Here is a 23,538-nt window from a genome sequence, read left to right as displayed (position 1 = left end):
TGTATTTTGGGACCTATTTTCTGGTTGTAGCTTACTTGGTCTCTTCTTGGCAACAGAGATCAAACTTTGGCTATTTGCCTGGATTTCTTGGTGAACCAGTGGAGGTATGGTATGACCTTTGACTCTCCATCATTCTTTTTTTTTTTTGGTAGAGATGAAGTCTTGTTATGTTGCCCAGGCTGGTCTTGAACTGCTGGCCTCAAGCAATCCTCTGCTGCCTTGGTCTCCCAGAGTGCTTGGACTCTATCATCTTTTTAAACTTTGTGGTTTTTGGTTGAAACAGATTGGATTGTTCTGGAGAGTTCACTGAGGTTGATAGTTCTTTCTGAATTAAAAATGTCAGTGGACTGGGCGTGGTGGCTCACGCGTGTAATCCCAGCACTTTGGGAGGCTGAGGCAGGCGGATCACGAGGTCAGGAGATCAAGACCATCCTGGCTAACACGGTGAAACCCTGTCTCTACTAAAAATACAAAAACAAAATTAGCCGGGCATGGTGGAGGGCGCCTGTAGTCCCGGCTATTCCGGAGGCTGAGGCGGGAGAATGGCGTGAACCCGGGAGGCGATGCTTGCAGTGAGCCGAGATTGCGCCACTGCACTCCAGCCTGGGTGACAGAGCAAGACTCCGTCTCAAAAAAAAAAAAAAAAAAAGTCAGTGGGCCAGCCGTGGTGGCTCACACCTGTGATCCCAGCACTTCTGGAAGCCAAGGCAGGAGGATCACTTGAGACTAGGAGTTTGAGACCAGCCTGGGCAACATCTCTACAAAAAAATAAAAATAAATTAGCTGGCAGTGATGGCACATGCCTGTGGTCCCAGCTACTCGGGAGGCTGAGGTGGGAGGATCGCTTGGGCCCAGGAGGTTGAGGCTGCAGGGAGCACTGATCATGCCATTGCACTCCAGCCTGGGTGACAGAGTGAGACAATGTCTCAAAAAAAAAAAAAAAGTCAGCGAATGTAAAAAACACCCCTTTCTAAATTTTTTCTGACTGGATCAATCATCATTGAGGAGGTACAGTATTTCTCCATATCCCTGCCCCAGAAGCAAAGGAGTGTTTTTAAAAATATTTTTCTGTGTTTACTTACATTTTGATCAGGCTGTGTAATTATGAAGGGAAAAACCAACACCCTTTAAAATGAGTACATCTGAAAGCCTGCCCTTCAACCAAGTGTCATTGTAGGGACACTGTCTCCCAGTTAGGAGTTAGTGTTAAACTCTTGACTTAAAACCTTTGAGATGAGGTCCAGGTTTCCCAATATGGTATCTGAGGTAGTTCAAGATCCTCTCCCCAACTTCCTCACCATTGTCATTTATTGTCTCTCCTCCTGGCTTGTACATTTTACCTCCAGTACTCCTGAAGTTTGCATTGTACTATGTAGTTCTTCAGAGATGAGGTATAAACAAATAAGTTGGCTGGGTGTGGTGGCTCATGCCTGTAATCCCGGCACTTTGGGAGGCCGAGGTGGGTGGATCACGAGGTCAGGAGTTCAAGACCATCCTGGCCAACGTGGTGAAACCTTGTCTCTACTAAAAATACAAAAATTAGCTGGGCATGGCGGCGCGTGCCTGTAGTCCCAGCTACTCAGGAGGCTGAGGCAGGATAATCGCTTGAACCCAGGAGGCGGAGTTTGCAGTGAGCCGAAATTGCGCCACCGCACTCCAGCCTGGGCAATGGAGGGAGACTCCATCTCAAAAAAAAAACCCGAAAACCAAGTTACAGTTCAATGTTATAGATGTTATAAAATAAGTAGCAGAGATGGGGTATTCAAACCTTCTTTTAGGGAAGAGTTCTTGGAGGAAGAGTAACCTGAGCTTATTTTTGAAAGAAGACTAGGTCTTATGTGTGAACAATTCTGGACACGGAGTCAGAAGAACTGAATTTGAACCCCAGCTCAGCCACTTACTAGCTGTCTGACTTGGACAGGTTGTTTAAGTACTGTGTGAATCTCAGTTTTTTCCCATGTAAAGTGGGGACAGTCATATCTATATCCGCCTTTGAAATTTAATACATTTGAAAGAAGCTCATAAATGTGGTATACAAGTATTCTGTTTTTTAGCTCATAAATGTGGTATACAAGTATTGTATTCTGTTTTTTTTCCAAGCCAAACTGTATCCAGCTTTATTAAAGATACTGTCCATAAACAATCATGGTATTTCAGGCAGGACATGTGCAGACAGTCATTAACAGTATACAACAGGTTTCAAACTCCCTTCTTTAATGGCCTACCAAAAATCAGAAAGCCACTATAAAACCCAATGAAGTCTTCATCTGATGCTCTGAACAGGGAAAGTTTAGAGTGAGGGTTGACATTTCACATTTAGCATGTTGTTTAACAACTTTTCATAAGCTGACCCTGACTTTCAGGAAGTGAAGTGAAAGTGACAGAATTTACCTGAAGATCCACAATCTAGAAACGGAACCACTGCTCTTTTGACAGGTGCCATCTCAGTGGCATCACTGGAAAGTCCAGATTGCCTGACACACTGGTAACCAATGATTAGGGGTCAGGTCCCAACAGATGTCTGGGTTTAAGGGAGTTAAGTCTAGCTGAAAGGTGGAAAGGGAGAAGAGGACATAAAAACAAATTTGTTTTTCCATACCACAAGGCTTTTGTGCCAAGGTGGCCATTTGTGTCAAAGTCAGGGAATCCTTGCTCCTGGGAGCCAAGGGGAAGTCTCTCAAAACTGGAAGAGAAAGGTGTTTTCCCCACATCAATCCAGCTTTGGAGACATTTTATTAGTGACATATGCCCCTTCCTCTCAAAACAACAATGACATGTTCTGTGTGCTAACAACATAGCTTAAAAAAGTAAAACAAAATTCTGCATTTTTATAAAACTTGATTAAAAATAGTATTTCAAACTGTACAGTCACCAGAAGTACATGGTTATTAAAAATGCACACACTTCGCTTGGCATCTCTAGCACCTTCAGCTTTCTGTGCCTGGTCTGTTTTGGCATCTCTATTTTCTGCAGGGTTATCCCCCTCCTGGTCAGCCTCAGCTTTTCCCTTTTTCCCTTTGGGTACCTTCTCTCCCTTCTTTGCAGGGGCATTTTTAGGCCTGGGCTCTATCTTTGGAGGAGCAGGTTTAGCAGACAACCTTGTGGATCTTCTCTGTGGTTCATCCTCACCTTGGCTTTATCTCCTTTAGCATCCCCTTCAGCCTTTCTCTTGGGCATGGTGGTGGCGACAGCGACGGCGGCGGGACATAGGCACTGGGGTGTGGGATGCAGCGGAGCACAGGCTTTGGTTGGTCTGGGGGTCGTTCTCACCTCTTCTTCTGGTTTTTGGTTTTTACTTATTCATTGACAATTATATTTTGACAGATTGTAGCATCAGTTTTCTTACCCAAACCAGAAATAAGTGAGGAAAATATTGAGTATATTAGTTTGTAGGTGTCATTTATGAAGTGCTAACACTGTAAACATGTATCAGGGCAAAGATTTTAAAGTTCAGATCCATGAAACTTTGATTCTGTGCTGTTGTGCAAGATACTGCTTAAGGTCCCTAAATGAACGGTGTCTGAAGAATTATTGAGTTTGCTTCTGAGTGGCTTGGATAGCAACAAGCTGAACTAGAAAGAGCCTCATTTCTTGTCAGAAGACTTATGCTTGCGTCCAGGTGATGCAGCTTATATCTGTGCCACCACTGAAGGTTATTTAACATTTCAGAGTTTCATTTTCTCCATCAGTAAAAGAGAAAAATAATAGTTACTTTGTAGACTGTGAATTAGGAATAAACTGGATAAATTGCTTACCACTAGCTTTCATCAGTTAAAAGTTAATTTATGGAATATTAAACAAATTTCCATTTAATTACAGTAGATTTCTTTAGAGAAACTTGCTCTAAATGGTGGGTGGGGGGAATTCTGTTATTTATGCTTTACTGACACTGATGATGTTTTACCTCCTTCTTCCAGTTATTCCTCAATAATTTTGTAAGGTGAGTTTAAATCTCAGCTATTGTACTTACTTGCTGTGTGACCTTCAAAGTTACTTATTCTTTCTATAACTTATTTTCTTCATCTATTAGGTGGAGAATTAATGGCATTTATATTATATAGTTACTTAATCTTTCTATAACTTATTTTCTGTATCCATTAGATGGAAACATAATGGTATTTACATTATATAATTGTTAGGAAGTAACTAAAGTGCTTAGTTCACTGTTTGGCACATAGTATGATTTCAGAAAATGGTAGTGCTATGGACTGAGTGTATCCCACCAAAATTCATATGTTGAAACCCTAATCCTCAGTGTGATGTTTGGGGTGGGATTTTTGGGAAGTCATTAGGTCATTAGGATGGAGCTCTATAAGTGCCCGTATAAGAAGAGACACTGCAGAGCTTAATTCCTCTCTCTCTGCTTTCCACTATGTGAGGATACAGTGAGAAGAGGGCCATCTGCAAACCAGGAAGCTGACTGTCACCAGACACCAGATCTGCTAGTACCCTGATCTTGGACTTCCCAGCCTCTAGACCTGTGAAAAATAAATGTTTGTGGTATTCTGTTATGTACACAGCCTGAACTGACTAAGATGGATAGCATTGTTATTATCACTTTCATTTTATAAACGAGAAGATGAATACAGATTTAGAAACCTGATTAGATTTATAGTAAGAGGCAAGGATGGGATTCAGTCCAGGTTTGTGTGATGCCAAAGACTTTACTGTTTATTCTTTTACCAGGCTATATTTTCTAATTAACATTTCATTTGTACGGAAACGTATTCTGAAATGCTGTAGAGTGCTTGGAAATAATTTGTTATTCTTAGGTATTTAAAACTTTCAGTGATGTTTTACTAACCGTTTACATAAACTTGAAACTAAATTGGTTAGGGAAAGAACTCTTTGGCCTGGCCTCCCTGTGATCAGACAGTTTTAGGGCAGATATTCTGGGGTGGTAGTCAGTGGTTAGTAAAAAGAAAATTGTGTGTGTGTGTTTGTGTGTGAGTGTATTTTCTCCTAAACAGCTTCATTGAAGTAAAATTGACATACAATAAGTGATACAAATTTTATGTACAATTTGCTAAGTTTTGACATACATATACACCCATGAAACCATCACCACAAAGCGGATGGTGAACATACCCGTCACCTCCCAAGTTTCTTAGTGCCCCTTTGAAGTCTTTCCCTCCTCATTCTCCTCATATCCCCCCATTTAAGCAACCACCTATCGGCTTTTCTATCACTATAGATTAAACAATGGTCAGATCAATCAAGATTCAGTCAGTTCACCTCTCAGCTGTAGTTTGATCATCTGTGAAACAGGGATTCTACCATCTTCCCAAAGGACCACCGGAGAAGATTAGGATTAATGTATATAAAGAGCCTAGCATAATGTCTGATGCATATAGTAGGCCCTCAATCCCTAGAAGCCAGTATTACCAGCAAGCTTTCACTTGGTGGTCTAGAGTACATTTAGGAGTTCAGAGTGCCAAAATGCATTTCTGTCACTTAGAGCTCCTGTTCTCTTCCACTGAATGGGCTTCCAGTGTTTTTGAAACAGGAAAATTTACATTTAGGCAGCTTAAGGCCCTAAGGGACTTTCTGTTGCTCCTACCTTCCTTCCCTCATGCACAGTGTTACACATGCTATTAATTATGAACAGATGTTCTTCAATAATAAGCAAAGATCTCCACAGCAGATTTTTGAGTTCTTTATGCCTATGTTTAAGTCTGGCATTGTGATCAAGCTGCATAAGCAATGAGTTTGTAGTCAGAGTTCTGGGTTTTAGTTCCTATTCTGCCATGGGCAAATCATAAAATCTTTCTGAGCCTCAGTTTTCTCAGTGTCAAGTGGTGGTGGTGGAGTCATACCTCAGAAGTTTGTTGAGAGGATCAAAGGAGAATTCTGAAAGTGAATTGTATGATGAGGTTATAGTTCATCTGCATCCTCCCATGACTGCCTCACAGTGTTAGAACTTTGTAAAAGGATCAGGTAGCATTTAAATCTGATATCTTACAGGTTTTTAATATAAGTATTTTAAATTGGGCTCTGCTAATAGAATAAAATGGCAAAAATAAATAACAACAAATAAATAATTTGTTAAATTATTTGCTCAAGGTTAAAAGTGCTTCCATTTTAAAGTCAGAGAAACTTTAATTCAGATCTTAGTTAAGTAGCTGTGTGACCATGGACAAGTTATTTAATTTATCTGAGCCTTAAATTCTCACCTGTTAATAAGGCATATCTGTTCTACCTCAGAGGGTTGTTGGGAGGATTAGAAATAATATGTGTACAGTAGTTGGCATATAGCAGATGCCCAGTGATGCTGGCTTCATTCCTTCCATTTCCAAAATTGGTAGATTTGTGGATTTGTTGAACTATTCCTGAAGGGATTACTTTTGCCTTCTCTATTCCGTGATGCAGTTCAGCACAGGTTAGCTGTTAGGTAGTGTCTCAGGTTTCCCATTCAAGTCTGTAAATGTCATTTGAGCTTTGTGGTGCTAACAGTTATTGCAAAGGAATTTTTTTTTTTTTTTTTTAATAATGGGTGGCACCTATGCTTTGCTTTTGTACTTTCTCATCAATTCTCATTGCTCTGTCTAGCTAGAGATACTTTGTATTGTGAGAACCAGGGAAACTAGGGGCCATTTTCTTGTCTCTCTGTGTTTATTTGGGTTGGAGGATTGTCTAAAAGTTCCCTAGTGAATAAAGTAGATTTGCTGAGTTCAGATTCTTCCCTCCTGGGTGAGCCCAGGATCGAACTACTGGGCAAGAAAAGAAATAGGAAAATGTGGAGAAAACTGGTGAGTTCTGTTTGTAAAGTTGTCAGGATCTTTGAATTGGGGGGCATGTAGAAAACAGTTGATTCCCCATTTCCCTCTTCCCTTCCAGAGCCTGTACACTCCAACACAAAGGGAGCTTTAAGATGGAGGTCTGCATTGTAATTTCCTAGAAATTACTGCTTCTGGTAACCGCTCATTCAGTTTTCACCTCTTTGCTGCAGTAGATGAAACAATGGGGACAATAAAACCATTTATCTGATGGCTGTAGCCTCAATGGGATGTTTGTTTTAATAATGGTATAATTTGCAGGGTTCATAAATTGTGATTTTATTCTCATGGAAATAACTGCCCGGTGGTATTTGGATTCTCAGGTCTCCTGTTGTGGATAATTTTGCTAACATTCTGGCTGACAATTCCCTTTATTCTATACTTTGATTTAGATTGTTCATGCTGGTTGGGTAATTAGCCCAGAACAGAGCCAGTTTTTTTCAGTTTGGGGCTGGCAGGTGGTTACTAGGTAACTAAAAGATCTTCTGAATGGGGAAGAAACTCTGCTTAGGGATTCAAGGCGAATACCCAGGTTTGTTTTGATTATCTGGGATTAAAAGAATTATCTAATACCAAAATATTTGATGAAAATTGAAAATTTAATTCATCTGAATATTTATTTTCCATGACACCAAACAACCTATTATATTTGGAATATCTTATGTTTGAGTTTTAAATTTTCATTTGCATGTTTTGGCAGGGAATATCCACAGAGGGCAGAGGCTGATAATAGCTACACATGCTAGACATTGCCATAGGTGTTTTACTTACATTATGTCTAATTTTTTTTTTTTTTTTTTGACATAGTTTGACTCTTGTTGCTCAGGCTGGAGTGCAGTGGCACGCTCTAGGGTCACTGCAACCTCCACCTCCCAGGTTCAAGTGATTGTCCTGCCTCAGCCTCCTGAGTAGCTGGGAGTATAGGTTCCTGCCACTACGCCCAGCTAATTTTTATATTTTAGTAGAGACGGGGTTTCACCACGTTGACCAGGCCGGTCTCAAACTCCTGACCTCAGGTGATCCACTTGCCTCAGCCTCCCAAAGTGCTGGGATTACAGGCGTGAGCCACCACACCCGGCCATTTCTAAATCTTAATGAGAACTCTGATAGGTAGGTATTGTTTCCATGTCACCCATGTAAAAAGTTAAGACACGTTTAGTAACTAAATTAAGGGACTCAGCTAATTAGCGGCAGACAGTTTACCAGATTCAAAGCTTATCCTAGGTTTTCAATTACAGGGTAAGACATTGTGAAGATAGATTCAAGTTTAAATTAAACTGTTAGATATTACAGCAGTTGGCTCAAAAATAATATTATATGTGAATTAGTACCTATCATCAGATGTATATATCTGATTGTTCTTCCTGTCATTTAATCTTGTTTTACAGCAGTAACATACATGGAGTATTTTGATTATCTCACCAAAATTGAAGGACTTCTAGGCATAATCCTGTTTTAAGAATTCTTTAAAAGGCTCCAAAGCATGGCGTAGTCACTGGAAATAGCCTCAGACTTGGGTTTCAAAATCTTGGCACTGCCATTTATTGGATTATCTTGGATAAACCTCTTGACCATCATTGGATAACCCTTACTCTTGTATGAGCCTTATTTTGCTCATCTGCAAAATAGGGATATGATACACACTTTACAGGGATGTTAGGGTTAATGTATGTGGTGGGGTCTAGTATATGACTGTAACATGATAGGGGCTCAGTAATATGTTGGTTTCCTTTATTGAGTAATGCTACTGCTAGTAGAGTATCAGGGGATAATTTGGTGCTTTCATCATTGGCCTCAGGATTTATTAAAAGATGGTAACATCGGACGGGCATGGTGGCTCACACCTGTAATCCCAGCACTTTGGGAGGCTGAGATGAGCAAGTCACCGGAGGTCAGGAGTTCCAGACTAGCCTGGCCAAAATGGTGAAACCTTGTCTCTACTAAAAATACAAAAAAAAAAAAAAAAAAGCCAGGCATAGTGGCACATGCCTGTAGTCCCAGCTACTTGGGAGGCTGAGGCAGGAGAATCACTTGAACCCAAAAGGCAGGGGTTGCAGTGAGCCAAGATCATGTCATTCCACTCCAGCTTGGGCGACAAGAGGGAAACTCCATCCCAGAAAAAAAGATGGCCAACTTCAAGTGCCATTATGTTATATTTTCATGTGATACTGTTAAACTAGTAGAGCTTATTTTTCTCCAGGAACTTGCTGTTCCATCTAGGTAATTTGTTTAAGGGATAGTTAGATAGATGATGTATTTTTTTATACTCTCTTGGTCAAGGGAGTGAGTGCATATGTGGAAAGGGCATTGGATTTGTGATCATACAAACTTGGTGGGAGGTCCAGCATTGCTGTTTACTAGCTAAGTTTCATGGGACAACTGACTTTCTCTGTTTGAAACTTGGGATAGAGATGATAATAATAGCTGACTTTCCCATCTGTTGTGAAGATCAAATGAGATAATGAATGTGAAAATGCCTTTTAAATTGGAAAAATGCCAGCCAAGATAGTAACTATTACGTGACATTCATAATTAGTATTAAGTGGGGCTTAGAGAATTAACTACCTTTTTTTTTTGAGACAGGGTCTTGCTCTGTCACCCAGGCTGGAGTACAGTGGTGGGCTCATGGCTCACTGTAGCCTCCACCTCCTGGGCTTAGTGATCCCCCGCCTCGCCTCCTGAGTAGCTGGGACCACAGGTGTGCAGCACCATGCCCTGCCCCCACCCCTGCCTCTTGGTTTTTTGAGATGAATCTTGCTCTGTCACCCAGGCTGGAGTGCAGAGTCCTGCTCATAGCTTACTGCAGCCTGGAACTCCTGGACATAGTGATCCTCTCACCTCAGTATCCTGAGTAGCTGGGATTATAGGCATGTACCACCATGCTTGGCTCATTCTTGAATTTTTTGTAGAGACAGGGTCTCTATGTTGCCCAGACTGGTTTCGAACTCCTGTCCTCCAGCCAACCTCCTGTCTTCCAGCCAACCTCCTGTCTTGGCCTCCCAAAGTGCTGGGATTACGGGCATGAGCCACTGTGCCCTGCTGGAATTCACTGCTATTTTAAGAGGGAAATTTAAAATTTCCCTCGAACTATATAAAGACATTTTGATGAGTTTTATTATGGTAGTCCTTGGGGACAGCAGAAGAAAAGAGGCCAGAATGATGTTCTGGGTAGATAAAGTATTGAGTGAATGTAACTGCATAGTGGAAGTGAGAAAATGGGGTGAGGTACTACTGTGAGGCAGGCCCAGAGGACTTAGAGAAGAGCTTAGACTTGAGGTTTGGATCTTGGTCTAGTCTTGATCCCTAGAACAAGGAAGTGGGAGGCTCCTTGATTAGAAAAACTTAGGACACAGGGTAGTGTGTGGAGAACTGTTGAGACATAGGGATAGAGGTAACAACTGTAGCTTCCCTCATGATGACACTCAAGTTGAAATCCTGGTTTTAAGCCTTCTAGGAGTAGGTACAGAAGTTAAAATAGATTTTTTTTCATTCCTCTTTCTATCTTCTAACAGTTAAGTGTGTCCATTTTTAGGGGAAAGTTCCAAGTGCGTCTTGCGATCATTGCGCATCAATCCAGTGGTATCTCTCAGGTGAGCACATTGATGTATCTTCATTTAAAGAGGTACAGATGGTAGCTGGCAAGTGGGGGATCTGCTTCCACTGGCTAGAATGCTTAATTTTATGGAGACTTATTCAGATTATCTCTTACCTGAAAATTGATTCTGTTTACAGCATTTCAGTAATGTGGATGATATTTTTCCTAAGTGGAACATCAACCTAAATTTTCAATGTGTTTAATTATTGATGTATCTGAATGCTGCAGTGTATTAGTTAAGGATTTTTCCATATGAGAGGCTTCTGGCTCTGAGTTTTGGTACTACGTTAATTTTATTCATTTTTTTCCAGGGGGATGTCAGTTTTTCTTCACTGCAAGTAACTGCATGATGTTGTCTGGATCATTGCCTTCTGTATTAAGTATTACAGTAGAATAGTTGTTCAGGACAGTTTCAAAGTCTGTGTTTTATTTGCCTATAAGAACATACTTAGGCATCTTTCTTCTCTGTTCTTGGTCTGCTAGTATGAACATAATACAGTGACTAAGTAAGGAGATGGGTTTCCATAGGCCCCAGTCAGGATCAGCCTGAGTTACTTTATCATATTAACTTTATATATAATAATGTCAACTGATATTTGCATAATTCTTTGTAAAGTATTTTCATGGTACTTACATATTTTTTTTTCTTTTCTTTTTTTTTTTGAGACAGGATCTCACTCTGTTACCCAGGCTGGAGTACAGTGATGTGATCATGATTCATTGCAGCCTCAGCTTCCCAGGCTCAGGTGATCTCTACACTTGAGCCTCCTGAGTAGCTGGGACCATAGGTGCATGCCATCATGCCCAGCTAATTTTTTGTAGAGGTGGGGTTTCGCCATGTTGCCCAGGCTTGTCTCAAACTCCTGAGCTCAAGTGATCCATCAGCCTCGGCCTTCCAAAGTGTTGGGATTACAGGTGTGAGTTACCATGTCCAGTCTAAAATTTTTCTTTTTACTAATATGTTTCTTGTACTAAACTGGTAGCTCTTTTTGTGAGGACCATTTTTTTTTCATCTTTGTACTCACTTTATTTAGGACAGAGCTAAGAATAATGATAATGATACTAGCTAACACTGTGTTTTATGCCAGGCATGTGCCAAGTGCAGTATTTGTTTTAATCCTCATTATCTTCATTTTATAGAGAAGAGAACTGAGTCTCAGAGAAAGGAAGTAGCTTGCTTAGTCTCACAGCTAATGAAGGGATGCAGCTGTGATTAGAACCCAAGCAATCTGATTTCAGAGCTATGTACTTAACCCTTATATTTTCTCAGAAACAGCTTGTATGAATATGTAGGTGTATATGAAAGATATTATCTCTCTTATTTAGTCTTAAAACTCTGTGAAGCAGTTAATTATGCTCTTCATATCCATTCTATAGGTTAGGAAAACTAAGATGAGTTAATTACACAAGATCATTCATTTGTTGAGTAACAGAATCTGGACCCCACATCCCAGGTCTCCTGATTCCAAATCTCATATTTTTTCCCCTTCTGTAATACTTTTAGCTGTTGATTAGAGCTTCACATCTATTTTATTTATTTATTTATTTATTTACTTATTTTTGAGGTGGAGTCTCACTCTATTGCCCAGGCTGGAGTGCAGTGGTGTGATCCCAGCTCGCTGCAACCTCCGATCCCCCCGGGTTCAAGTGATTCTTCTGCTTCAGCCTCCCGAGTAGCTGGGACTACAGGCACGCACCACCACGCCCGGCTAATTTTTGTATTTTTAGTAGAGACAGGGTTTTACCATATTGGCCAGGCTGGTCTCGAACTCCTGACCTCGTGATCTGTCGGCCTCAGCTTCCCAAAGTGCTGGGATTACAGGGATGAGCCACCGTGCCCAGCCAACATCTGTTTTCTTAGGAATACACGATAGTCTTTTTTGTATGTAAAATAGATACTTTCATTGATACTAACTGAAGATAAGAGGTAACCCTAAAAATCTTTCTGTGCATCTTTCTTTCTCAAATCCAAGGAGCAAAATTCCGTGGTAGACAGACTGTGAGAGCTACTTGAAGGTGGATAAGACCGCTGTGTGTGTGTGTTCCTATGTGTATTATCTCTGTTTTAGTAGCTGGCAACAGTGTGTTTTCCATAATGATTGCTGAGGGAATGCATGACTGAAAAAGTTGATGCTGTCTAGTATTAAAGAGTGATGATACTAAAATTGCTAGTTTATTTTTATATCCTATGCTTTCTCCTGATTGCTTCTTTCTTAGTCACTAGTTGATTATGTTTGAGAATTACAACAGTGCTAATATAGTGGCATTAAATATAGTTGAGCCAGTATATGGTAACTGTCTATAACAGAGCCTTCATATAAGAGAGGGATTACACTTAAGCATTTTGTAACACTGAAGAAACAATTTTTTTGATGTCTAGGTGAACTTAATTGTATTGAATTCTTTTTGATTGCCTTGTCAGATTTCTTTTGTATTTTATATAAATAAGATATGACAGTGGCAAATTAGTTTTTCAGTTTTTTTTTGTTTGTTTTTTTGCGACAGGGTTTCGCTCGTGCAGTGGCTGGATTTTGGCGCACTGCAACCTCCGCCTCCCGGCTTCAAGCGATTCTCATTCCTCAGCCTCCTGAGTAGCTGGAATTATAGGCGCCCGCCACCGTGCCCAGCTAATTTTTGTATTTTTAGTAGATACGGGGTTTCACTCTGTTGGCTAGGCTGGGCTCAATCTCCTGACCTCGTGATCTGCCCGCCTCAGCCTCCCAAGGTGCTGGGATTACAAGTGTGAGCCATCACCCCCGACCAAGGGTCTAGTTCTTAATAGCCTTCTTCCTGACCCTTGAGAAGAAGCCATTATACTTCATTTAGCTTCTAGGTTATATCACATTCAGATACAGTCATGTCATAGCATAGCTACTTGGTTTTCCATGTGCCCTGCCCTGCATTATTTTTGTGTATGATTATAGTGCAAAATATTTAAGAATTCCTAAGCTTCTCTTCTTGTTTTAGTCTGAGATTGTTATATTCAGGTAAATTACCCCTCACCTAAGAGTGTCATAATTGATTCCATTGTTCCAGATTGTAGATTTGAGTGTCAGGTAGTAATTTACATATTACTGGATCTTTTAAGAATTAGTAGTTTTAATGCGGAAGCCATATGAGATTAAAAAATTGGAATTTTCAGCCTTGATTAGTTGGCTGCAGTCCTGGGCCTGCTTTGTTGCTTGGCACACATCAGTCCAAATCTTTTTCTCATTTTATGTCTGTTAGTTGTGCGTGTGCGTATATACTCATGAATGTTCCTTTCTCCAATCTAAAAGGTACTGCCAACCTCTAGTAGATTTCTAGGGCCCTAAAATTTGTCTTGCTCAGTTTCCTTACAGATTTTACAAGCTTGAAAGATGAGTAGTTAGAGTACAGGGTAGCTGCTGAAAGAGACCCAAACATTGAGTGGCTCAAAAAAGGTGGACATTTATCTCTTATAAAACAGTTCAGGGGTAAGTCTCTTTATGACCACAGTGGGCAGAGGTTCTGCTCCATGAAATCATCTAGAGATCCAGCCTCCTTCTGTCTTGTTATCCGGGAGCAATGCCCTCATCTGCATTCTCAATGATAGCTTATTAACACATCTACCCTGAAATAAGTCCATGAGAAGGGAGAAGAGAGAGAGTAGAGGACACATAGTTGCCTTAAAAAAAAAAGTGAGCTATATGTCAATTCTCCCAGCATCTCATTCATTATGTTTAGAAACAAGACATATCAAATTATAAATAACATTAGGAAATGTAGTTTCCAACTCGGTTGCATGTGCTCAGTTATTTTGGCAGAGGGTTGTGGTAGGGGAGTGTCTGTATTAAAAGGAAGCAAGGGAAAATGGATACTATTAGCAGTTTCTTCCACAGAGTCATAGGTAGAGGGTAAAAATAATAAAACCTTTTCCTCATTTATTATCTTAATTCTCACCACATTGAGAATTTCTTTGAGGTAAGTGGTATAACCATTTTGCTAACTGGGGAACTGATTTTGAGATATCAAGTGACTAGTTTAAAGTCAAAAGTCTGGCTCAAAACTGAACTCATTATCCTTTCCCCCCATACCTACTTCTCTTTGTGTTTCTTATCTCAGAGAATGACATCACCATTTTCTCAGTCACTCAAGCCGGAAATTTGGGATTTCCTTATCTTCTCATATTCCTTCAGTCACTAAGTTGTATAGATACTATCACCTTAACATTTCTCGAATCTATGCCTTTCTCTCCATCCCCACAGCTGTTGCCTTAGCTCAGACTCCCAGCAGCTCTTGTGTGGACAGCAGCTTCCATTCTTCCATCTGCTGCCAGGGTCACCTCCAGTGACTCCTTCTTCTCAGCCCAACCCTGCCAAACCACTTGCAATCCTTGGGACTTACTATATGCTGTTAAACTGCCAAATCTACTCGTGTTGCTTCTTCTACTCAAATGGTCCTCTTCCCTTCTCAACTTGGCAAACATGGCCTTATTTTATTTTTAAAAATCTACCACCTACATTGCTTCCACTGTAAAGTTGTTGCTTTCTTTTCCAGGTAGAATTGACTATTTTCTCCTCATGCTTCTCCTGTGTTGATGCCTGTTATAGGACCTGTAACATTTTATAGTAATAATTTGTAATGTGTCTTGCTTTTTATCATTAGCACTCAATATTGTACCTGACAGAAAACAGCTACTCCGTAATTGCGTGAATGAGTAGAGTGTATGACAGACTGGGACTTGAATCCAAATCTTGTGTTTTTCTTGTCATGATGGCTCATCCTGTGTAAGTGTGTACATATTTCCTGAGTTGCTTCCCAACACCAAATTTGGAGGTCTGACTTTCCAGGAGCTCTTTTCATTGGCAATCAAGTGTAGCCCTAAAAGGGGCTGTTTCAACAAATGGATGCTTAATTATCTTTCCATTTGGATTTTGGAGATGTGCTTTTTTGGTAGGTGCTGCTAAAACCATTGTCTGTAACTTGCAAAATAAATAAATGCTGGATGTTTGGCTTTAATTTTTATTGATTACATCAAGGGATAAAAGAAGTTTGCTTTACATTTGGAGGGAAGGCAGGCAAATTAGAAAAAAATGCATCCCCTTGAAGAGGGTTTTATTTTTAATGTTATTTACAAAGTATATACATGAAAATAGAAAAGGAATAACTTCAGTTTACAATAGACACAATTTAGGGAAAAATGCTAACATCTCAGTGTAAGTGTAAATTCGGCTTGGCTATTACCATTTCTGATCACTGAAGCTCACTTATTGTGCATTTAAACCATCTGTTCTGGTGTTAATCCCTTAAAACTCAATTGGTAGATGTTAACATGATAAAAGGTAATAAAGCTTGAAATATGGCAGTCATTTGGTGTGGTTTACTTTTCAACTAATTGCACGCAAACTTAAGTGTCTTTGGGAAAAAGGAAAGGGGGGAATTAATGCGGTAGTCAACTATTTTGATCTCAGCTTGAACCCTGCACACCTGTCAGTGGCTTGTGGAAGTTTTCCTCCGTAATTAAGAGCTCCTCTCTCATGTTATTACTTAATTGGATGCCACAAGAGCCTGGTGAAACAGTGGAATCCTCTTAATTGCAGCTTTTAAAACAAATCACCAATGTTTAATGTGGTATTGTTTTTAAAAGCCTTCCCTGGAAAGATTTTTGATTGTTTCAAGTCCAAATGGAATGGAGTGTTGAGGATTCTGCTCTTTATGAAGTTAGAAGTCATATAGTACTTTGAAATGTCTCTCCTTAAAGAGTTAGGGAACATAACTAATATTTACTGATGCTTTACAATTTGACCAAGTGCTTTCCTTTTATCTTGTTTTAATTCCTATAGTAGCTCCAAGAAAGGTATTATAATGTTTCCCATTTTACAGATGAGGAAATTGAGGGTCAGAAAAGTGACTTGCTCAGGGTCACACAATTAGTAAGTGGTAGAGATAGATGCAAACCCTACCTACTGATGCAAACCTCCTGTCTCAATGAGCATAAACTGCATGTGTGGAAATATCAGTATAGTGGGTTTTTCCTTTAACTTATAATGTGGTCTCAATTTAGCTTACTGTGTTTGGTACTTTTCTGTTTGAACTGTCAGCTCTTACACATATAGTGGAAAGAGCAGCCTGGTAGTAGGTGAGGAAGCCAAAGTGCCGGGAAATATCCCATTCCATGCTTAGATCATGACTGCTATCTAACTGAAACATCCTCCTGTAAGGTTGGCAGCGTGTTTGTGGTCCTGCTGCAGTGTGGACAAGTCCTTTTACAGTGTACTTAAGTGCTGAGCAGTTTTGACAGCTGGTTTAAATGAGCTTCTGTGGCAGTCACTTCCCTTGAGGCCTCAGTGCCTGTTTTCCTCTCCACCCTAGTAGTGGAAAGAGCTCTTGATAGGGAATCAGGAAACTTTGATGCTATAGTTGTAGTTAGGTGATTTGCTAACTGACCCTTTTTCTTCAGGACTAAGTTTGGTCAGTACCAAATCTCTTTGAAGACTTCCCTAAAGTCTTAGGGTGGCCTTCCGTTTTTTTTTTTTTCTGGACACTGTGACACGTTGTTTTAAGTATTGGCTGTATGGCACTTACTACATTGTTCTGCAATTATGTTTCTTTCAGACTAGAGCTATACCTCTAGCCTCCTTTTTTTTTTTGATACGGAGTCTCACTGTGTCGCCCAGGCTGGAGTGCAGTTGTGCGATCTCGGCTTACGGCAAGCTCTGCCTCCCGGGTTCATTCCATTCTGCTGCCTCAGCCTCCTGAGTAGCTGGGACTACGGGCGCCCGACACCACGCCCAGCTAATTTTTTTTTTTTTTTTTTTTTTGTATTTTTAGTTGAGACGGGGTTTCACTGTGTTAGCCAGGATGGTTTTGATCTCTTGACCTTGTGATCTGCCCACCCTGCCCTCCCAAAGTGCTGGGATTGTAGGCGTGAGCCACTGCGCCCGGCCACCTCTAGCCTTCTTTTTACTATCAGCCCATCTGCACTTGAGAATCACTGCCCCAAACTGTATGTTCTGTGAGAGCACAGTCACAGGGTTCCTTGTGGTGGACATTTGTAGTTTGCTTCTGTAGCTTCCTTCTTATCTCAGCAATGGCCTCAGATGTTGGTTTTAGGAACCACACCTCCCCCCTGCTTTGCTTCATATAGTTTGGGTAGGAATTTCTTAGCTCTAGTATTATGTGAACCAGGCTCAAGGTAACCAAGGCATCACATTCCTCTGGCCATAGTGATTGGTTTAGGGGTAAATGTGTTTTAAGCTGGTCTAAACTGAATGTTCAGGACTTTTGTAAGCCACTGTAGAAGACCTTCTCCAAGTCCTGCTACACTAGAGAGGTGTGTGGCTGGAGCTGCTATAGCCATTTTGCCACCTTAGGAGGAGAGAGTCTGGCTTGTGATAGAACCAACATTGAGGAAGTGAAGCTAAACAGGTGGAGGCAGTGACTTTGAGCTCTGAATTGAGCCTCCCCCATAGTCTACCCTAATCTTGGGCTTTAGTTAATTAAGTCAGTAATTAGGCTTTTTGCTTAAACCAGTTTGTTTTCTGTCATTTACAACCAAGAGTCCTAACTAATCTATTTCTCTTCTGCACTTAAGCATAGTTCATAGCCTAGAATTTGTTAATTAGGTAAATGATTGAACTCTATGACTTTGTCTTTCTTAGTCTCAGTTTCTTTTTCTGTAAAATGGGAATGATAATTTCTGCCTGCCTGGCTCAAAAGGTTGTTGTGAGTTAATAGAAGGAAAAGCTTTTGGGTCTCTCCTTCTGAACTTAGTCTATACCAAACAATTGACCATTTAATTATACAATTACATATAACCATTGTATAATTTTTTTTTTTCAACTTGATTATGTACCCCCTTAGAATGGATGGCATCTTACATACTTATTGTTTTCCTCCTACTGCTCAGCACAATGTTGGGAAAATAGTGGGCACTCATGAATATTTATTAGTGATGACAATAGCAGCTACAGTTTATTGCATACGTTTATTGGGCCAGATAGTGTGTAGGCATTCTACATAAATTATCTCTAAACCTCAGCTAATAGCAGTATTAGATAGCTATTATTAGATAAGCAGTATTGTCCTCAGAGGATAGTTGCTTAGCTAACAAACGGGAGAGCTAAAATTGTTGGTTGAGTTATGATGGAAAATAAATGTGATGGAGCCTTCCAAAGCGTATACCAGGAATGTTTGAGGTGTCTGCCTTAGGTGAATGATAGAAGTGAACATCAAGTAAATACCTGATGGGGATGAAATCCTGGCCTGGTTTGGAATTGCTTGAAAAGCTATTTTTCAAGTCTTTTCTTGGCATAGTTTAATTGACTTCACTAATCCATTGCATCACTATTAAATAATAATAAAAGATACAGAGAGTAGTGGCATTAGAAATACTGGTCACGAGGATACTGTATATTATGGTGATGTCCCATTGAATATTACAGTGGATGTCCCCTCCCTGGGGCCCGTGTGAATTGATGCCTTACTAAATATGCTCAGCTGGTACTCAGGGTACGTTTTGCTCAGGTTCAGGCAGAACCACCCTGTTAGTAGGTAACCTTTTATTCTTTTTTTTTGAGACAGAGTCTTACTCTGTTGCCTAGGCTGAAATGCAGTGGCGTGATCTTGGCTCACTGCAAACTCCACCTCCTGGGTTCAAGCAGTCCTCCTGCCTCAGCATCCAAGTAGCTGGGATTACAGGCGCCCACCATCGTGTCCGGCTAATTTTAGTATTTTTAGTAGAGACAGGGTTTCACCATGTTGGCCAGGTTGATCTTGATCTCCTCACCTCAGGTGATCTGCCTGCCTCGGCCTCCCAAAGTGCTGGGATTACCGGCATGAGCCATCGTGCCAGGCCAACCTTCTATTCTTTATTGAGTGTTAAACTCATACTCTAGATTAAGCAAGAAATCAAATGAAAAAGTCTCGCTAGCATTATACGCTTCATTCTGTGATGGAAAACACTTTTCTCCTTGAAGCAAGAGATCTAGATTGTAGACCGAGGTCTGAGTCAAATGATACTGTTTATAAGGACCTGCTAGATGATTTGCATATATTATATAATCCCCAAAAGAACCTTTCAGCATAAGTGTTACTATCCTCATTTATGATGAGGGTCAGAGAGATGAAGAGAGGTCATACAGCTATAAATACTCCCCTGTAGGCTGGGCGCAGTGGCTCACACCTGTAATTCCAGCACTTTGGGAGGCCAGGGCAGGCGGATCACGAGGTCAGGAGTTTGAGACCAACCTGACCAACATGGTGAAACCCTATCTTTACTATAAATACAAACATTAGCTGGGCGTGGTGGCGTGCGCCTGTAATCCCAGCTACTCAGGAGGCTGAGGCAGGAGAATTGCTTGAACCTGGGCGGTGGAGGTTGCAGTGAGCTGAGATTGCACCATTGCACTCCAGCCTGGGTGACAGAGTGAGACTCAGTCTTTGAAAAAAAAAAGAAAATCCTCCTGTAATGTTTTAAACCACAGTCCTAAGATTGCAGCATTGAAATTCAAGATGAAGAATCGTATGGGATAAAAGGGTATTAAAATTATCTAAAAATTTATTTTTATTGTCCAAAGTGACTAAAGTGTTACTTTTACCCCTTAGTTGATACAGATATAAAAGTAAAAGTTATTTCAATAAAGGAAGGGAGGCCTCATAAAGATCTTGGTTTGTGAATTAAAAAACAAAAAAGTGAATGACTCTGCTTATATGATCAGATGCTTAAAAAAAGAGTGAATGGCTATGCCATTTCTAGTTCTCTGTGGAATAATTTTAACGTACTTATTAGGGACAGAGTAGCATTTACCACGTTTGTGTGGTCTTTGTGTTTATTCCACAAGGGATTGAGAGTAGTTTACAAAAGTAATCTAATAAAATAACCTAAAAAAGAAAAACCCTGAGTACTATTGAAAATAGAATTATATATATATATATGTCTCCCCAGTTGCTGTAGGTGAGCTACAAATTTACCCCTGAATTTCCTGGAAGTCTAGGAGAGAAGGATAACTTTTTTTATTTTGAGATGGAGTTCGCTTTTGTTGCCCGGGCTGGAGTGCAATGGCGCGTGATCTCGGCTCACTGCAACCTCCGCCTCCCAGGTTGAAGCGATTCTCCTGCCTCAGCCTCCCGAGTAGCTGGGATTACAGGCGCATGCCACCATGCCCGGCAAATTTTTTGTATTTTTAGTAGAAACAGATTTCTCCATGTTGGTCAGGCTGATCTCAAACTCCTGACCTCAGGTGATCTGCCCGCCTCAGCTTCCCAAAGTGCTGGGATTACAGGCATGAGCCACTGCGCCCGGTCTTTTTTTTTTTTTTTTTTGAGACAGAGTCTTGCTCTGTCGCCCAGGCTGGAGTGCAGTGGCGCAATCTTGGCTCACTGCAACCTCTGCCTCCCAGGTTCAAAAAATTCTCCCAGCCTCGGCCTCCTGAGTAGCTGGGACTACAGGTGTGTGCCACCATGCCTAGCTAATTTTTGTATTTTTAGTCCAGACATTTTCACCAGGTTGGCCAGGCTGGTCTCGAACTCCTGGTCTCAGGCTATGTGCCCGCCTTGGCCTCCCAAAGTGCTGGGATTACAAGCGTGAGCAGCGATGCCTGACTGCATGTTTAGTTTTATAAGAAACTGCCAAATTATTTTCCAGAGTGTCTGTACCATTTTACATTCCTACCAGAAATGTATGAGAAGTCCAGTTTCTTTGCATCCTTGTCAGCATTTAGTATTATCACTGTTTAAATTTAGCTGTTTTAATAGGTATGTAGTACCTCTTTCCGTTTTTCTGAGTGAGTACATTTGTTTTTAGCACATGGCAGGTTGATAGCCTTAGTCAGGTTTAGCTTTCATATTTGCCATGTTTGTACCCACTGCATTTAAGTTTTTATTTCTTAATGTACTTTACGTTCTGAAGGCTTACAAAGCTATTGAAAACTTTTCTCAGTATTTTTTTTCTTAGTTTTTTCATGTCTCCTGATCCCAGCAACAGGTATCTTCACACATCTTAGCAAAAGTACCTTCATTGGAGAGTGGACATGGTTGCTCATGCCTATAATCCCAGCAATTTGGGAGGCTGAGGTGGGAGGAATGCTTGAAGCCATAATTTCAAGACCACTTGGGCAACATAGACCCCATCTCTTTAAAAAAAAAGCCGGGCATGGTCATGGTGGCACATGTCTATAGTCTCAGCTCCTCAGGAGGCTGAGCTGGGAGGATCGCTTGAGTCTGAGGGGTCGAGGCTGCAGTGAGCCGTGTTCATGCCACTGCACTCCAGCCTGGGAGACAGAGTGAGACCCTGTCTCAGAAAACAACAAGAAAAAAACTTTCATTGGCCTTTCCTTAAGTGAGCCTAATTCTGTGGATATAACTGCTTGCATTTATTTAATGCTGCAGTAGTGGTACTAAGGATTTTGTTTACATTGTTCTCATTTGTGGCAACTCCTCAGTGCTGTTGTTTTTTTTCCTGCTGAGAATCAAGAAATGCTTTGCCATCTGTTGTGGTTACAACTTGGGCAATGGGAAGAAGAAAAGATAACAAAACAATTTTTGGGAAGTTTGCGTGAAGGGAGGATTCTCATCATTGACTGAGGGACTGAGGTGAAGTTTATATATCATTGTTGAAATTAACCACTTTAAAGTGAACAATTTAGTGGCATTTAATACACTCCCAGTGTTGTGCAACAACCATCTCTGTCTAGTTCCAAAACATTGATCACCCTAAAAAGAAGTTCTGTATCCATTAAACAGTCATTCCCATTCCTATTCCCTCCTAGCCCCTGGCGACAGCTAATCTGCTTTTCGTCTCTATGGATTTACCTATTGTAAATATTTTATATAAATGAAATCATATAACGTGTGGCCTTTTGCATCTGGCTTCTTTCACTCAGAATAATGTTTTTGATGTTCATGTTGTAGCATGTATCAGTACTTCATTACTTTTTTATTTTTGAGACAGAGTTTCACTCTTTGTCGCTCAGGCTGGAGTGCAATGGTATGATCTCGGCTCACTGCCAGTGTTGCCCAGGCTCGATGCAGTGGCGTGATCTCGGCTCACTGCATCCTCCACCTCCCGGATTCAAGTGATTCTCCTGCCTCAGCCTCCCGAGTAACTGGGATTACAGGTGATTGCCACCATGCCCAGCTAATTTTTGTATTTTTAGTAGAGACAGGATTTCATCATGTTCGCCAGGCTGGTCTCGAACTCCTGACCTCAGGTGATCCACCTGCCTCGGCCTCCCAAAGTGCTGGGATTACGGGCATAAGCCAACATGCCCGGCCAGTACTTCATTACTTTTTTAAGCTTTTTATAGCTGAGTAATATTACATTGTATAGATAGGCTGCAGTTTGTCCACTGATAGACTTTTGAGTTGTTTTTACCTTTGGCTATTGTGAAGTTGCTGCTATGAACATGTGGGTAGATGTATTTTAGTACCTGTTTTAGTTCAGTGTATACCTAGGAATGGAATTGCTGGGTCATATGGTAATTCTGTGTTTAACTTGCAGAGGGGCTGGCCAGACTTTTCCATAATGGCTGCACCATTTTAACATTCCCACCAACAATGTTTGAGGGTTCATATTTTTTAACATCCTTGCTTATACTTATTTCCTTCTTCTTTTTTAAAAAATAAATAGCTGTTGTAATGAGTATGGCATAATATATCATATGATTTTGATTTGTATTTCTCTAATGATTAATAAATGATGTTAAGCATCTTTTCATGTACTTGTTGGCCATTTGTATACCTTTGGAGAAATACCTATTCGTGTCCTTTGCCCATTAAAAAAAATTTTTTTTGCCTTTTTGTTGTTGAATTATAAAAGTTCCTTATATAGTCTGGATTCCAGACCTTTATCAAATATATGATTTCCAAATATTTTTTCTTATTCAGTGGGTTGTCTTTCCACTTTTTTTTTTTTTTTTTTTTTTTTTAGAGATAGGGTCTTGCTCTGTTGCCCAGGTTCGAGTACAGTGGCATGATCATAGTTCACCGCAGCCTTGAATGCCTGGGCTTAAGTGATCCTCCAGCCTCAGACTCCTAAGTAGCTAGGACTACAGATGTGCACCACCATGCTTGGGTAATTTTTCTTTTTTACATTTTTTGTAGAGGCAGTGCCTTGCTATTTGACCAAGCTGATGTTGAATTCCTACCTTGGCCCTTCTAAAGTGCTGGGATTGCAGGTGTAAGCTGTCACATTTGGCCTCTTCACTT

The 23,538-nt window shown here is 40.6% G+C and overlaps 1 protein-coding gene across 10 annotated transcripts in view; it reads left to right on the top strand.

The window, feature by feature from the left end:
* FAM168A (family with sequence similarity 168 member A) overlaps positions 1-23,538 on the top strand; it is a 237,012-nt gene that overhangs the window by 55,791 nt on the left and 157,683 nt on the right. For 2 of the 10 annotated variants that reach the window (XM_063672071.1, XM_063672067.1), the window contains exon 1: positions 10,314-10,366. The exons of the other annotated variants lie outside the window; for them this stretch is intronic. The gene's annotated coding sequence lies outside the window, so the exon portion shown is untranslated. Of the gene's footprint in view, positions 1-10,313; positions 10,367-23,538 lie in introns of those variants that run through there. 10 annotated transcript variants of the gene reach the window in all.

Source organism: Pongo pygmaeus, chromosome 9 (genome assembly GCF_028885625.2).
Source record: "Pongo pygmaeus isolate AG05252 chromosome 9, NHGRI_mPonPyg2-v2.0_pri, whole genome shotgun sequence".
Classification (NCBI taxonomy): Eukaryota; Metazoa; Chordata; class Mammalia; order Primates; family Hominidae; genus Pongo; species Pongo pygmaeus.
This window is presented reverse-complemented; position numbering and strand designations above follow the sequence as displayed.